Source organism: Aristolochia californica, unplaced genomic scaffold (assembly GCF_029961685.1).
Source record: "Aristolochia californica isolate CCGP_79_NKW_82.1479 unplaced genomic scaffold, dmAriCali1.0.hap1 SCAF_7, whole genome shotgun sequence".
Taxonomy (NCBI): domain Eukaryota; kingdom Viridiplantae; phylum Streptophyta; class Magnoliopsida; order Piperales; family Aristolochiaceae; genus Aristolochia; species Aristolochia californica.
In genome coordinates, this window is record NW_027182268.1 from 31,496,105 (window position 1) to 31,513,812 (window position 17,708).

Consider the following 17,708-nt stretch of genomic DNA (forward strand, 5'->3'; position numbering starts at 1 on the left):
AGGACTGTGGAAGACCTTCAACAAAATTCATTGAAATATCGACCTAAACCTGTGTAGGAAGGGCGAGTGGCTGGAGAAGACCGGCTAGACTCAAGTGCTCGGCTTTGTTGCGTTGGCAGGCCTGATAGACTGCTACATAAGTCACAATGGAGTTCTTCATGGCCTGCCAATAAAAGTCTACTCGAATTCTGTGCAATGTCTTCTGAATACCCTCATGGGTGTTGTCATGGTAGGCAGAGAGAATAGCTGGAATCAACTCAGAAGTAGCTGGAAGAAATAGCTGTTATTTGTAATAAATAAGTGAATCCTGGATGGACCACTTTGATTCCATTGTCCCCGTTGAAATATTCCTATGGAGCTCTTGTAGAGCTGGAAGAGTGGCAGGTGCATCTCTCACCAAGTCAAGGATGAGGAATCTCGGCTGATTGAGTGAATAGACCAACTGCTGATCTTCAAAACACCGCGACAAGGCATCAGCTGCCTTGTTCAATCTTCCCGCACGGTATTCCACCAAAATGTCAAAACCCAACAACTTACTGATCCAGTGCTGCTATGGTGACGTCGTGAGCCGTTGCTCCAGAAAGAATTTTAGGCAATAGTGGTCAGTGCGGATGAGAAATGCCCGGCCCCATAAATAAGGCCGCCAGTGTTGGACCGCCTTGGCCAACTCAATCAATTCTTGCTCATATGCTGCCAATTTGTGATGACGGACTGCCAACTGTCTGCTAAAATAAGCAATAGGATGTGCCAACTGCTGTAAGATAGCCCCAATGTCCCCTCCCGAAGCGTCGTACTCAACCAAAAATAAGTCATCAAAATTAGGAAGTTGTTATATTGGGGCGGAGGTGAGATCAGATTTGAGGGCCTCAAACAATTGTGTGGCCTCCTCAGTCCAGAGAAAGGAATTCTTCTTGAGGAGACTAGTCAAGGGTGCTGCCAAGGGTACATAGTTCTGAATAAATTTGCGATAGTAGCCCGCAAGACCCAAAAAACCTTGTAAAGTTGAGCAAGACTGTGGTTGTGGCCACTCATGAATAACTCAAATCTTCTTGGGATCAACCATAACCCCCTCATGTGAGATAATGTGACCCAGATAAGCCACATGTGAAGCCGCAAAAGAACATTTGGATAGTTTTAAATAGAGTTGATGTGCTCGTGACAATTCAAAAACAATCCTTAAGTGTTCTAAATGCTCTTCTCCAGACTTGCTATATATGAGAATATCATCGAAAAACTATTATGACCCTTTTCCATGGATCGATTCACCCGATGATCTTCTCTCAATTCCTAATTGGAATACGTTTGAGAAAATGGGTTGAAGTTATTGTAATACTGAATCTGATACAGTGGCTCGTAGGTAGGCCACCACATGAACCTATAGGGAGACATGGAGAGGAAGATGAACAAGATGAAGAGACATGAGGATAACCAAGTTTTCGAAGGAAGCTTGCACCTTGGACCTCGTTGGGAGAGAGAATCTGATCTCAGGCCTCGTGAAAGAGAGAACCCAATCTCATTTACTATGCTCAATGCTTCTTTCCATTCAAATGATGCCCCTATAAATAATAGGAATGCCCCCTTACACAGCCAACATAAAACCCAAGTTCTAAATGAAATTACATAAATGCCACCTAAGAGAACATTCAAGAAATTACATCAATTATCTTCTACGTCTACCTGCTACTCTAGATGCTTTGGATTCCATAACATCACTCCCCTCCTGGAAAACGAGTTTGCCCTCAAGCTCGAAGGTAGGTACGCTTGTCTGTGCCGATGTCTGGAGCCATACACAAGTGCCCACCGCGGTAGCTGTGTCAGCCCGCTGGACTACAAAAGTAGAGCATCGCGGTATACAACGAGCTTGCAACACAAAAGCTAGAGATGGAAACATACAATGGATTGTGTAGAGAATCCCTGCGAGCGACGCTGATGAAAATGAGATGATGACCAGCTTACTGAATTCCGGAGGGTTTGACATAATTATACCCATGATGTAATGTAGCAAATCCAGTATGGATTGAAGTGAGTTTTGGACTCCTCCCACAACACATCGATCGGATTCAGGGACTAAATCCCGCATAAGGTGCATAATAGATAAATCAAACATCCACAGCCCAAGCCAAGAAGCTGCAACTCTAGACATCAACATCCACGCTGAAATATGGTCATTGTGAACCCATATTGATGCAACACATACAACCAAAAAGCACCACTGAGTCCATATAGACCATAGGCCTGGTCTCAAGGTTGAGCTATGAGAAGGCAAGACTGGGTATAGAAATGTTGCACTTAGCCCTACAACAACACTTACACCTCGAGCTATTCCAATAACATAGGCAAGTATCTTTTTCCATTCTAAAGTAGCTGTCATCAGTGTCCCAAAGCAGAGAACTGTAAAATATAGTAGAGCCAAAGCCACTCCTGGAAGCACCACTTCGTGTTGTAGGTAGACAATCCATGCATCCCTACAAAAATATTTTGTGATCAAACAAGTTACTTTTCTTACATACCCATTTTTTTATGATGATGAAATTGTCTTAGAAGAAAGCAAGTCCTTTTCCAAGGAATTAAATAACTCTCCCATGTGTCATTAGATGCAAGTTCCCAAGTCCTTTGGCTGTTTTCACTCAAGGCCAGATATCCTTTATATACAGAAATCAGAAGCCAATATTGTAGCCAAACAGATATACTGTTTCAAAGAGCCAGGGCAAGTGCAAAAGCCTAGAGGGAGATACAACTTACGATCAATCCAGTAAACACAGGAGCCATTAACTTGCATATTAGATCAATCCATCTAATAGTGGAGTTCATTTTCATTAGGACGTCATGAGGTTGTCCACTTGAGATCACAACCACCCATTCCCTTTCAATCATAATGGTACCAGCCATACTTGAAAGAACAGCTGTTGTTTCAGTCATATTGGTTAAGATGAAAAAAAAACTAATGCTGAGAAATTAGTTGACTTCAAGTTGTGATAGAACAGAAGCAAAAAGGCAGATATTCCAGCCACCGCAAAGGATATATTTTGCGTCAACAGCCATGCTCGACAAACCTGAATGTATGTAAATCGGTCTATGCAGCTGCCAACATTTGGAACCAATAATGCAATAGATGTGGCTTCAACGACACCATAAACAGCAGCAAAGATCAAAGAGTTGGGCCAGACATTAATCATGTATAAACCTACTGCAAATTCCCTCGTTCTGATTTGGGGCCCCTGAATTGAAGGTCATGTACAACACCACGAACAGGGGCCTCATCTTGTTGAAGCTATTTCAATCCGAAATCTACAGTGCGAGACCTTTCTTCTTCCGCCAGGGTCACGATTTCAACTTCAAAATCGAAAGCTTGGGGTTTTGGGGGTTACGCGTTGTTGTCTGTCTGTGTCTGATGGGGAACATCGCCAAATCGGTGCTGAAGTGTTGAAAATGGCTGGCGCTCATCGGTCCATTCCGGTGGGATTTGTGGCCAATAAGCTGCCAAATCATCCAGACTTGTGGGTTGCATCGCCGGTGGAAGTGGGATGGCGTCCTATTATGGATAGAGTAGAGGTAGACGTAGAGGATAATTTAGGTAAATTTTTGAATGTTCTCTTGGGGGCATTTATGTAATTTCATTCAGAACTTGGGTTTCCGTTGGTTGTGTAATGGGGCGTTCCTACTATTTATATGGGCATCATTTTAATGGAAATGAGATTGGGTTCTCTATTTCACGAGGCCTATCAGATTCTCTCTCCCAACAAGCTTCCTTCGAAGCTTGGTTATCCTCACGTCTCTTGACCTTCTTCATCTTCTTCCTCACGTGCTCTCATCCACCAACCCTCTTCACCTTCTTCATCCCGAGTTCCTCATCCCTCACCATCTCCATATTCCTGTCCATGTCTCCCTACGGGTTTAGTTGGTACCCTACCTATCCGGAATTACAAGAACTTCAACCCATCTTCTCAAATGTATTCCAATAGGACCTAAGAGATGATCGTCTGGTGGATCGATCCATGGAAATGTGGCATAACAACCTAGTTTCAGAGTGGACCACCATCGACAATTCATCTTCTTGAAATGATTGCAGCACTCTGCTGGTGGAATTTCAGATCAAAACACAGAACAACTTCACCACAATCCGCACCGATATTAAGGAGATAAGGGAGCTTATGCTTCAATTCAATCTTTGAATTGACGCACAAATTACTCGGATTTCTGCTCGTGCCACAGAAATGAAATCAGAGAAATCGGCAAAGCAAAAAATCAGTGAGCGCTCTATCTCTCCAACGGCGGTGACATTCGAAATCGGGGACTCCAATATTCCGAAATCGAAGGGGGATTTGTCATCAAACACTTTCTCACTGGACACCAGGCGTCTTCCCGAACCAAAGTCGCCTAAAATCTCGGCATTCTCTGTCTCGAAAAAGCTCCCTAGATTTCCAAAATCAGGCAGCGGCCACCCCATTTGGTGGACCTCGGAGGGGTATTCTACAACCCCTGTTTCACGGAACGCCATCCCACTTCCACTGGCAACGCAACCCACAGCACTAGAAGATTTGGCAGCTTATGGGCAACAAATTCCGCCGGAACGAACCGATGAGCACCAGCCACTTTCGACACTTCAACACCGGTTTTCCGAGGTTCGCCATCGGACACTGACAGACGACAGCGCGCCACCACCAAAACCCAGAGCTTTCGATTTTGAAGTTGAAATTGTGACCCTGGTGTCAAAAGAGAGGTCTCGTACAACAGATTTCGGATTGAAATGGCTTCAACAAGATGAATCTTGCCCCTGCTCGTGGTGTTGTACACGACCTTCAATTCGAGGTTGCTAGGTCCCAAATTAGAAGGTGGGAATTTGCAGTAGGTTTATACAAGAATAATGTCTGGCCAAACTCTTTGCTCTTTGCTGCTGTTTATGGTGTTGTTGAAGCCACATCTGTTGCATTATTGGGTCCAACTATTGGCAGATGCATAGACTGATTTACATACATTCAGGTTCGTCGAGCATGGCTATTGACGCAAAATATCTCCTTTGCGATGGTTGGATTATCTGTCTTTTTACTTTTGTTCTATCACAGCTTGAAGTCAACAACTTTCTCAGCATTTATTTTTCTGTTCATCTTAACCCATCTGACTAGAGCAACTATTGTTCTTTCAAGTATGGCTGGCACCATTATGATTGAAAGGGAATGGGTGGTTGTGATCTCAAGTGGAACACCTCACGACGTCCTAACAAAAATGAACTCCACTATTAGATGGATTGATCTCATCTGCAAGTTAAGGGCTCCTGTATTTACTGGATTGATCATTAGTTTTATCTCCCTCAAGGCTTCAATATTGGCTTCTGAAATCCTTGCTCTTTGGAACACTATATCTGTTTGGCTACAATATTGGATTCTACTTTTTTTATATAATGGATATCCGGCCTTGAGTGAAATTAGCCGAAGGACTTGGGAACTTGCATCTCATGACACATGGGAGAGTTCTTTAATTCCTTAGGAAAAGGACTTGCTTTATTCTGCTACAATTTCATCTGCTACAATTTCATCATCATTGACAAATGGGTATGTCAAAAAAGTAACTTGTTTGATCACAAAATATTTTTGTATGGATGCATGGATTGTCTACCTAAAGCAAGAAGTGGTGCTTCCAAGAGTGGCTTTGGCTCTACTATATTTTACAGTTCTTCGTTTTGGGACACTGATGACAACAACTTTAGAATGGAAAAAGCTACCTGCCTATGTTATTGGAGTAGCTCGAGGTGTAAGTGTTGTTGTAGGGATAAGTGCAACATTTCTATATTTAGTCCAGCAATCTCCTACCTCAACCCTGAGAATAGGACTAGGGTCTACATGGCCTCTGGAGTTGCAGTTTCTCGGCTTGGGTTGTGGATGTTTGATTTATCTGTTATGCACCTAATGTAGGATTTAGTCCTTGAATTTGATCGATGTGTTGTGGGCGGAGTCCAAAACTCCCTTCAGTCCCTGCTAGATTTGATGACTTACATCCTGGGTATAATTATTTCCAACCCTTCGGAATTCAGTAAGTTGGTCATCATCTCATTTTCATCGACGACGCTCGTACGGATTCTCTACACAATCCATATTATTTTGCCCTCTCTAGCTTTTGTGTTGTCGGCTCATCGGATACCGCAATGCTCTACTTTTGTAGTCCAGCGGGCTGACATAGCTACCGCGGTTGACACTTGTGCCTGGATCTAGACATCAGCACGGACAAACACACCTACCTTCGAGCTTGAGGGCAAGATCGTTCTCCAAGAGGGGAGTAATGGTATGGCTAAAGTAGCAGGTAGACGTAGAGGATAATTGAGGTAATTTTTTGAATGTTCTCTTAGGGGGCATTTATGTAATTTCATTCAAAACTTGGGTTTGAATTGGCTGTGTTAGGGGGTGTTCCGATTATATATAGGGGCATCATTTGAATGGAAAGAAGCATTGAGCATAGTAATTGAGATTGGGTTCTCTCTTTCACAAGGCCTGAGATCGGATTCTCTCTCTCCCAACAAGGTCCAGGCACAAGCTTCCTTCAAAGCTTGGTTATCCTCACGCCTCTTCACCATCTTCATCTTCTTCCTCACGAGCTCTCATCCACCAACGCATCTTCACCTTCTTCATCCCGAGTTCCTCATCCCTCACCATCTCCATTTTCCTCTCCATGTCTCCCTACGGGTTCAGTTGCTACCTTGCTTACATGCCTTTGTATCCGATCCGGAATTACAAGAACTTCAACCCATCTTCTCAAACGTATTCCAATTAGGACCCGAGAGAAGATCGTCGGGTGGATCGATCCATGGAAATGGGGCATAACATGTCCTGTGAAACAGGGGTTGATCTCATCTGCAAGTTAAGGCCTCCTGTATTTACTGGATTGATCATTAGTTTTATCTCCCTGAAGGCTTCAATATTGGTTTCTGAAATCCTTGCTCTTTGGAACACAATATATGTTTGGCTACAATATTGGCTTCTGCTTTCTGTACATAATGGATATCCGGCCTTAAGTGAAACCAGCCAAAGGACTTGGGAACTTGCATCTCATGCCACATGGGAGAGTTCTTTAATTCCTCAGGAAAAGGACTTGCTTTATTTTGCGACAATTTCATCATCATCGACAAATGGGTATGTCAGAAAAGTAACTTGTTTGATCACAAAATATTTTAGTATGGATGCATGGATTGTCTACCTAAAGCAAGAAGTGGTGCTTACAAGAGTGGCTTTGGCTCTACTATATTTTACAGTTCTCATTTTTGGGACTCTAATGACAACTACTTTAGAATGGAAAAAGCTACCTGCCTATGTTATTGGAATAGCTAGAGGTGTAAGTGTTGTTGTAGGGGTAAGTGCAACATTTCTATATTCAGTCCTGCATTCTCCGAGCTCATCCTTGAGAATGGGACTAGGGTCTATATGGCCTCAGTGGTGCTTTTTGGGGGTATGTGTTGCATCAATATGGGTTCAAAGTGACCATATTTCAGCGTGGATGTTGATGTCTGGAGTTGTAGTTTCTCGGCTTGGGTAGTGGATGTTTGATTCATCTGTTATGCACCTAATGCAAGATTTAGTCCTTGAATCCGATCGATCTGTTGTGGGCGTAGTCCAAAACTCCCTTCAGTCCCTGGTGGATTTGATGACTTACATCCTGGGTATAATTATTTCCAACCCTGCGAAATTCATTAAGTTGGTCATCATCTCATTTTCATCGACTACGCTCGCAGGGATTCTCTACACAATCCCTCGTATGCTGCCATCTCGTCGAATACCACGATGCTCTACTTTTGTAGTCCAGCAAGCTGACACAGCTACCACGGTTGACACTTGTGACTGGATCCAAACATCGGCACGGACAAGCACACCTACCTTCGAGCTTGAGGGCAAGCTCGTTCTCAAGGAGGGGAGTAATGTTATGGCTAGAGTAGCAGGTAGACGTAGAGGATAATTTAGGTAATTTTTTGAATGTTCTCTTAGGAAGCATTTATGTAATTTCATTCAGAACTTGGATTTGCGTTGGTTGTGTAAGGGATGTTCCTATTATTTATAGGGGCACCATTTGAATGGAAAGAAGCATTGAAGCAACTCAACTTGCAGAAAATTAAAAACAAGTTCCCCATTCCAGTCTTGGATGAGTTTCTGGATGAGTTACATGGTGCTACAATTTTTACCAAGTTAGATTTGAAATCAGGCTATCATCAAATAAGAATTCACCCGGCTAATGTGGAGAAGACTGTGTTCCACACACATCACGGTCATTTCGAGTTCCTCGTCATGCCCTTCGGTCTCTCCAATGCACCCTCCACCTTTCAGGCTCTCATGAATGAAGTATTTTCATCCCTTCTGCGCAACAATGTGTTAGTATTTTTTTATGACATTCTAGTCTACAGCAAAAATTGGGAAGAACATCTCCAACACCTCCATTAGGTATTTACCATTCTACGCTCTCATCATTTGGTTTTAAATAAATCCAAATGTTCTATGGGTACATCTGAGGTGGCATATTTGGGCCACATCATATCAGCTAAGGGCGTGAAAGTTGACCAGAGCAAGATACAAGCAGTAACATATTGGCCGATTCTCACCTCCATCACAGCATTAAGGGGATTTTTGGGCCTAGTGGGATATTACAGAAAATTTATCCAATCTTATGGCCAGATAGTAGCACCACTCAACAACCTTCTAAAAAAATATGCCTTCCACTGGTCTTCTTCAGCGGAACAGGTCTTTCACCTGTTAAAGGAGGCCTTAGCCTCAACGCCAGTCCTACAATTACCAGATTTTGAGGGAGACTTTGTGGTGGAATGTGATGCATCCGGGGGAGGTATAGGGGCAATGTTACAACAATTAGGACACCCCATTGCTTATTTCAGCCGTAAGTTGGGACAACACCACCATAAGTTAGCTGCATATGAGAGGGAATTGATTGGGCTAACCAAGGTTGTCCAACATTGGCGACCTTATCTCTGGGGTCGACCATTTCTCATTCGTACAGATCATTGCAGCCTCAAGTATCTTCTTGAACAGCGCCTCACCACATCCCCACAGCAGCATTGGTTAACTAATCTCATGGGCTTCGATTTTACGGTTCACTATAAGCCAGGTAGTTCGAATTTGGGGGCCGATGCTTTATCACGTCGGGATATTTCAGCCACACAAGTTTATGCTATCAGTCACCCACGTTCACTGGTGCTAGATTCTATTCGTGAGGAAGTACATCAATATCCGGATCTCATGTCATTATATCATGATATTCAACAGGGGACAGCAGCTCCTCATTGGACAATTCAGGATCGTCTCATACTCTACAAAACAGGATTTTTATGCATCATACGTCCCCACTTCTTCACACCATCCTGTCCTCTATCCATGATAACACACATGAGGGTCGACAGAAAACATATTTTCGAATCAATCAGGACTTTTACTGGAAGGGCATGAAGAGCACAATTGCTGATTATGTAGCTGCTTGTCAGATTTGTCAACGAAATAAGGCCGAATCTTTAAGTCCTACTGCCCTACTGCAACCTCTGCAGCTACCGTCTCAAATCTGGTCCGACATTTCAATGGACTTCATTGCTAGCCTTCCCGTTTCATCAGGTAAATCTGTGATATTCGTCGTAGTTGATCGGTTTTCAAAATATGGTCACTTCATTGCTTTGGCACATCCATATACTGTTGCTCAGGTCGCTCAATTATTTATGGACAATATTGTCCGATTACATGGAGTTCCCACATCCATTATCAATGACAGGGATGTCATTTTTACCAGTATCTTTTGGAAGGAATTATTTAAAATACAGGGCACCCAATTGGCATTTTTCGTCTACATATCATCCACAAACGGACGGACAAATAGAGGTCATCAATCGCATGATTGAAATGTATCTTTGTTGTTTTGTGGGGGACGCACCTAGAAGGTGGGTGAAATGGCTTTCATGGGCAGAATTTTGCTATAACAAATCTTACCACACAGCACTGGAACTACTCCTTTCAGGGTAGTTTATGGCAGAGATCCACCTCGTCTATTACCATATGAACCTAGGGCATCCAAAGTCATCACTTTGGACCAGGCATTAGCTGCAAGAGATGCTATGATCACTAAGGTACGTACTCATCTCCAAGAGGCTCAGCACTCTATGAAGCTCTATTATGATAAGAAGCACCGGGAGGTATCTTATTGCCCAGGAGACTATGTGTGGTTAAAGCTACAACACTGCAGACAGTTGTCCCTGACTGCATCCAAGCGCCATAAGCTGTCTCCAAAATATTATGGTCCATTTCAGGTGTTGGACAAAATTGGGCCCGTGGCATACCGCCTGCAGCTACCAACGAAAGCAAAGATCCATAATGTATTTCACGTCTCCCAATTGAAGCCATTCCAGGGTGACTCGCCCCTACTGCACACTCCACTGCCACCACTACATGAGGGCAGAGTCCTTTCTATTCCAGTTTAGGTTTTAAAAGCACGCCACATTTAGGGTGATTGGGAAATTTTTGTCCAGTGGGCAGATGTCATCCCCATTGACACCACATGGGAGCCGTTATCAGCATTTCGACTTCTATATCCATCCTTCGAGCTTGAGGACAAGCTCTTTCTTGAGGAGGGGGGTGATGTTATGGTCTCTATAGCATCACGAGTTACCAACAGGCGTAGGAATTAATTAATGTGAATTTCAATTTCCTTGTAATTGTTTTGGTTTGAGTTTGTCTTTGGTTTGGGTTGGTTTAGCATTTATTGTTTTGAACCATTAACTCAAGGGGTCTAAAGTGTTTGAGCATCCTCAACCCTATTTAAGGGGACGGCTAGGGTAATGAGAAGCTAGCAATTGAGTCTACTTTAGCTAGAGTAAATTAGGTAAACAGGTCGAGAGCTCCTTCAATCTCTCTCCCGTTTTTCCCCAATCCCTTTTCGAAATTCTCTTTTCCGAAATTCAATCTTCATTATTCCATCATTCTATCTCAACGTCAAGCAAGGTAATGGAAGGAAGAGAAGAGAGGAGGGTGACAAGATCCATGGCTCATGAGGATCCTAACAGATCCCTCTGATGTCAGACAAGTTGAGTCCCCAAATTTCGGAAGTCGTTGCCGCTAGAGAGACAAAGGGCTCTCTGATGTTGTGCTCCATGGATTTCTCTGATTTGGTTTCTGCGGCACTACACGGACTAGAAAAAATCCGAGCAATAGATGCTCCAAACCGAAGACGGATTTGAGGAGTTGGGCGCAGAGGAATATCGCAGGACCTGTAAAGTTGGAGATTTTGGAGCATAGTCCCCTTAAAATCTTGCATCTCTTTCTGAAGCTCTGTATGAAGTTCTTCAAAGGGTGTACGCCAATCTGCTGGAGAGGAAGAGTCGTCCATGGTGGTTGGCTCTGATACCACGTTGTTATGACCCATTTCCATGGATCGATTCCCCCGATGATCTTCTCTCGATTCTTGATTGGAATATGTTTGAGAAGATGGGTTCAAGCTCTTGTAATCCCAGATCTGATACAGTGGCTCGTAGGCAGGCCACCACCTATACCTGTAGGGAGACATGGAGAGGAAGATGAAGAAGATGAAGAGAAGTGAGGATAACCAAGCTTTCGAAAGAAGCTTGCACCTTGGACCTCATTGGGAGAGATAATCCGATCTCAGGCCTCGTGAGAGAGAGAACCCAATCTCATTTACAACTATGCTCAATCCTTCCCTTTCCTTTCAAATGACGCCCCTATAAATAATAGGAACGCCCCCTTACACAGCCAATGCAAAACCCAAGTTCTAAATGAAATTACATAAATACCACCTAAGAGAACATTCAAAAAATTACATAAATTATCCTCTACGTCTATCTGCTACTCTAGATGCTATGGAGTCCATAAAAAAACACAAGAACAAATTTCCAAAGATAGGGGCTAAATACCTCATTCATGAGAGCTTGAAAAGTGGAGGGTGCATTCGATAACCCGAACGACATGACGACGAACTCAAAGTGGCCATGATGTGTGCGGAATGTTGTCTTCTCAATATCGGAGGGGTGCATCCGGACCTGATGATATCCTGATCGTAGGTCCAGTCTAATAAATAACCACGAACCATGTAATTCATCTAGGAGCTCATCCACTACCGGAATCAGAAACTTATCCTTTACTGTTTGAGTGTTCAACTCCCGGTAATCAACACAAAACCTCCATGTCCCATCATGTTTCTTCACAAGTAAGACGGGTGAAGAGAATGGGGAGCGACTATGATGAATAAGACCATGTTGTAACATCTCTTGGCATTGTTTCTTGATCTCATCCTTCTGAAGGTGTGGGTATCGGTACGGACGCACTACCACCACCTCAGAACCAGGTTTTAAACAGATCCTGTGGTCACAGTGCTTCAAGGGAGGCAATCCCGAAGGTGCATGGAAGAGGTCAGAGAACTCCTCAACTAGACTATCAATAGTGCTGCCAGACGGTTCCTGTGTGTGGATGGTGTAGATGCGGTGGGCCTTGTCCACCTGACAGCCCTACAAGAGCACTTGACTACCGGCCAAAACAAAGCTCATAGTCAAAGCCGAAAAGTCCCACAGAATGGGCCCCAACAATTGCAACCATTTAATGCCTAATACCATATCAAAGCCAGCCAAGAGAATGACAAAAAAATTAGCATTAAATAAAGTAGAGCCAATGGAAAAAGTTATCGCTTTACTGATCCCATAGCTAGGGACTTTCTCGCCATTGGCCATTGATATTGTGGCTATTGGATGAGGGAGGATCTGTAATTGAAGGTGTTGTGCGGCTGTTAAACTCAAAAAATTATGTGTACTGCCCGAATCAACTAGTCCCACCAATTCCTGGTCAAGGACTTGAGCTCTAACTTGCATCGTTTTGGCAAATTTCTACCCAGTAATAGCGTGCAAGGAAATCTCTGGTGGTTCCTCCTCAATAAAATCCTCTGTCTCCTCTGTATCATCTAATTCCTCCACCTCGAACCAAAACAACCTCTTACATAGGTCCCCTACCCGGTACTGTTCATCACAGTTGTAGCATAGATTCTTGGACGACCTCCGTTCTGTCATTTCGCACTTGTTAATTTTTTGATAAATTGTGGTGGGGGATTACTAGGGTATGTATCGACTATCGGAGCCGTATTCTAATAGTACCCAGTACTGTTCATCACAGTTGTAGCATAGATTCTTGGACCTCCGTTCTGTCATTTCCGCACTTATTAATTTTTTGATAAATTGCGGTGGGGGATTACTAGGGTGTGTATCGGCTACCGGAGCCGTATTCTGCTTGTGTCTGGAGGAATATAATGCAGGGTTTGTCACTGTAGACGAATTATGGCGGCGCCCTTGCCAAGTGGAGGAAGTGGTCCGTTCACCTGGCCAATCTGGCTTGCACTGCTGCAACCATTGTCGTTGTTCCATTGCCCGAGCCAGATCCTGAGGGAAAAGGAGTTCAACCTCTAACCTCATAGATTTAGTGAGACCCGCTGTGAATAATGAGACCTATCGGTCGACCCGTACCAATCCCCGAGCACCAGCCAATTTTTCTTGGAACTGTGTTTGATACTGTTCAACCAAACCAGTCTATCGTAATAGGACCAATTCACCAAGGGGGTTGCTGTGGGCGGGAGGTCCAAATCTGATTGTGCATAAAATTTTAAATTCACCCCAATCCAGCCCTGGTCTCTCTCTTTCCACCTGGTGAACCCATAAGTGGGTTTCATCTAACATATGGAAAGAGGCTAGTTGTACCTTACCCCATTCAGCAATCCCTTGATTTAAAAAAAAATTACTCACATTTATGCAACCAAATTAAGGGATGTACTAAACCCTTATAAGTAGGAAAGTCTAACTTTATGTACCTTGGTATTGTGCCTCCATGTTGTGGTCCTTGGATAGCAGTGTGCCCAGGCGTCTGGTCCCCCCTCCTGTGATACGGTTGAGTCACCTCCCTCGTATCTGGGCTCTGCTTCCTTTCTGCCCTCCTCTCGGTTAGCATGCTAAAGATTTGCCTCAACTCTTCTCGGACTTGTTGCATCTCTTTTTCCAACCCACGGACTTTTCACAGCACTGGTTGTACTGTCTCCATGCTATCCTCTAGCTTTTGCATCCTGGTATGTAGTTCTTCATTGCTGAATGTATCCCCCATGTTACCCTGCTCTGATACCACGTTGTTACGATCCCGGGTCATGGATCGCGGTGTGGGAATTGAGACTCCAACATTGATGGTGTGTTGCTGGACTCGATATGGTGGTCTAAAATCCCCTTCTTTGATTGATCTTTCTCACGTGATCAAGCTCTCTCTTTATGAATGCAATATATTGCTAGGTATAGCTTAAGAACCCAATTACTATTAACATGAATGATATAGGAAAAGGGTTACCTTTTCTTGATCACGGCAATTAGGGTTTCAACCCTCTTCTTGTTGCTGCTCGTGCTAGGATGGTGGTCCTAGCTTGGGATAGCCCTTAGCCTACGTTGGGGAGGCTCCTTCTGTTATGCACGCAATAACATTATTATTTTAGTTGTTTTATTTAATTTACTTTATTTTATTTCAGTTTTGCCATAGGGGTATTTTTGGAATTATTTATTAGTAGGGATATTTTTGGAATATTTTATTCATAGGGATATTTCTATAATATTTTATTAAACCCTAACAGGGTGAACCCTATTTAAGGGGTAAGAGTAATGAGAAAAGGAAGCATTGAAGTATTAAGAATTAGGTTAAATCTAGAGTAAAAAGGCTTAGAGTTCTCCTCAACAAGCTCTAGGGTTTTCAAGTTTCCCTTAGGCTTGATCTTTGTTTTCGTCTTCCCCATGTCTTCCTACTACCCCTATGGTAATGCTTGGAAGACCCGTAACCCGTGGCAGATTGCAGATCCTCCCAAAGAATCCTTGTGTCAGATCCGGGACCGTAACAACTGGTATCCGAGCAGGAACACAATGGGTTATTCTATATCTCAAGAAAGATGGATGGCTATGGGTAAGGAATTGGAAGAAATACGAGCACGGTTAGATGCTTCCATTGAACGTTATGCAAGGAAGGAACTCGTTGCTGCAGCAAAACAGGTCACACGACCTCAAATCTCTGACCAACATGAAGTACCAGAAGCTATCTCGAACGGGGCAACAGACCAGGGGCCGAAAAAATCAAAAATTTCGTCATCGTTACCGGAAAACATTCATGTAGAAGAGGTGGATGCTGTTTTGTTAACAAAAAGGGGCGTCGATTTCGACCTCAACATTTTCGAAATCGCACCTACGAAATCACAGCCGATTTTGGCCACCACATTTCTGCAATCTCCCAGCGGTACCTCAATTTTTAGGATATCGAAAGGGTATTATGCCTCGCTCCCGTTGGTAATCAAGGGTGGGGGTTCCACCTCCCAAAAGCCCTCCCCACGGCCAGCCCGGTGTCTTCCAGCGATTCTTCCGACAGTGGTGTGTTTCCGAGAGCCCTCGGTCTCAAAAAATTACCAGGCGGCGATGCCCAAAACGGCTGATCTTCACCACCAGACACGAAGGCGACTCCGTCGGCGTCATCATACACAACTCCGGTGGGATTCGACTTCCGGCCACCGCCTCCCACACTCAATCCACCTCTCGGCAGAACAAAGCAAACCATTGTTCCAAATTGGGGGGGGGGAGGATAGTGTGTCGGAATTTTCTTTTTTGAGGGGCTTTGTGTTTCTGTGGATGAGCACAATACCTGTACGGATGTGGATCTTCGAATTGCAGCTGTGGGATTTAAATTTCTGGATCCTTTGTATGCTGTTCGACCACGAACTTTCCACCCTGTTCGGAGCCGTGTGGACGGAAGAAGACCATCGCCCGCCTTCGTCGGTGCCCTGAGGGAAGGAGCAGCTGTCGACAAGGTTTCGGCACTTACCGACGGCCGCTATGCAGAGGATCGGCAGGAGGATAACGCCGGATTTCAATTTTTGAAGAATCGTCGACGAAATTTCCGCCGAAGGAGGAAGAAGATGTTCAATTCAAATTTTCCTAAGTTAGGAAAATTTCATCAGCGCACGAAGCTGAGTCGTGCGCCGGACCGGGTTCCTGAACTGAGTCAACCCAGGTTCACTCGGACCGGGCCAAAAAAAAAAAAAAAAAATCGCATCCAGAAGAGGGGTCGTGCGCCGGACCGGGTTCCTGAACCGAGTCAACCCAGGTTAACTCAGACCGGGTCAAAAAAATAAATAAATAAATAAATAAATAATAATTTGGTGTCCTGAAGGAGGGTCATAGCTATCGCAGATGCTACTTCAGCACCGGTGGAGACGTCGGCATATCGACACTACTTCCGAGCTTGAGGACAAGCTCGTCTTCCAAGGGGGGTGTAATGTTATGCATGCAATAACATTATTATTTTAGTTGCTTTATTTAATTTACTTTATTTTATTTCAGTTTTAGGCCATAGGGGTATTTTTGGAATTATTTATTAATAGGGATATTTTTGGAATATTTTATTCATAGGGATATTTCTATAATATTTTATTAAACCCTGACAGGGTGAACCCTATTTAAGGGGTAAGAGTAATGAGAAAAGGAAGCATTGAAGTATTAAGAATTAGGTTAAATCTAGAGTAAAAAGGTTTAGAGTTCTCCTCAACGAGCTCTAGGGTTTTCAAGCTTCCCTTAGGCTTGATCTTCGTTTTCGTCTTCCCCATGTCTTCCTACTACCCCTATGGTAATGCTTGGAAGACCCGTAACCCGTGGCAGATTGTAGATCCTCCCAAAGAATCCTTGTGTTAGATCCGGGACCGTAACACCTTCCAACTTCTTGTTGGATGCCAAGCTAGAAAGAGTCCTGCTTGATGCTGCTCACGGTGTAGGGTAGGCAATCCTTCAACTCTGGCTCATTAAGAGAGGCATGAGACCTTCTCTTCGTTGTGTAGATGGGGAGAAGACTGAAGCCTCTCCTTAAACTCGGAAAAGGGGCAAGAAGCTCTCTCTCATGCTTGATATGGTTTGATGGAGGATGGAGAATAGTAATGATCAATGGAGGATGAAGGGATACATGGGTTTTGAGGAAAACCCTAACCTCGAGATCATGAAGGAGATCCCTAGCCTGTTTACCCTAACATTACCTAAATTCAATGCTTGCCTTTTCTCTATTACATTACCCTTTAAATAGTTGACATCCTAGGTGTTTTAGGGCTACAAGAATCACAATATTGCCCCTACAATCATACTTATTACAAAATTAGAAATAAATCATACTTAAAGCAATATAAATATAACTAATGGACTCAGTGAGTTATTGCCTCCTTCGTTGTGTGACTCGGTGTGCTATTGAGTCCACAACAGGAAGACCCACATATCAAAGTGTATTAGAAGATGGGCCCAAGCCCATAAGACCAAGGAAGACCCATGGATCCAAGAGATATAGAAGATGGGCTCAAGGCCCACAAATCAAGGAGAAGGCCCATAGGCCCACAGGGCCACATATAGTGATGGCAAGATGGTAAATAAAAAGTCATCTCATAGAGATGACATTGGTAATTATGTTAAAGTTCCAAGGTTAAAACCCTAAACCCTAAGTTCATGGGTATTATTGTAATATTATAGTTTCATAAATCTATAAATAGAGCTTCAGGGGGAGGGTTAGGAATAATCAATTCCATAACCATTCTTCCTCCAGTTTTCTCCCATTGGGTTTTTTCCCCCTTTTTCTCCATGAGCTAAATTCATGGAGTCCTAAAAATCAACAATTATAAATAGGGGTTCATTTATTCTGATT

At 43.6% G+C, this 17,708-nt stretch overlaps 3 pseudogenes; 2 read left to right on the forward strand and 1 right to left on the reverse strand.

The window, feature by feature from the left end:
- Positions 1–1,566: 1,566 nt before the first annotated feature.
- On the reverse strand, positions 1,567–4,498 carry LOC137937310 (uncharacterized; annotated as a pseudogene).
- Positions 3,716–5,593, forward strand: LOC137936551 (solute carrier family 40 member 1-like; annotated as a pseudogene).
- A 1,208-nt stretch (positions 5,594–6,801) lies between these two features.
- Positions 6,802–8,417, forward strand: LOC137937311 (solute carrier family 40 member 1-like; annotated as a pseudogene).
- The last annotated feature ends 9,291 nt before the right edge of the window (positions 8,418–17,708 follow it).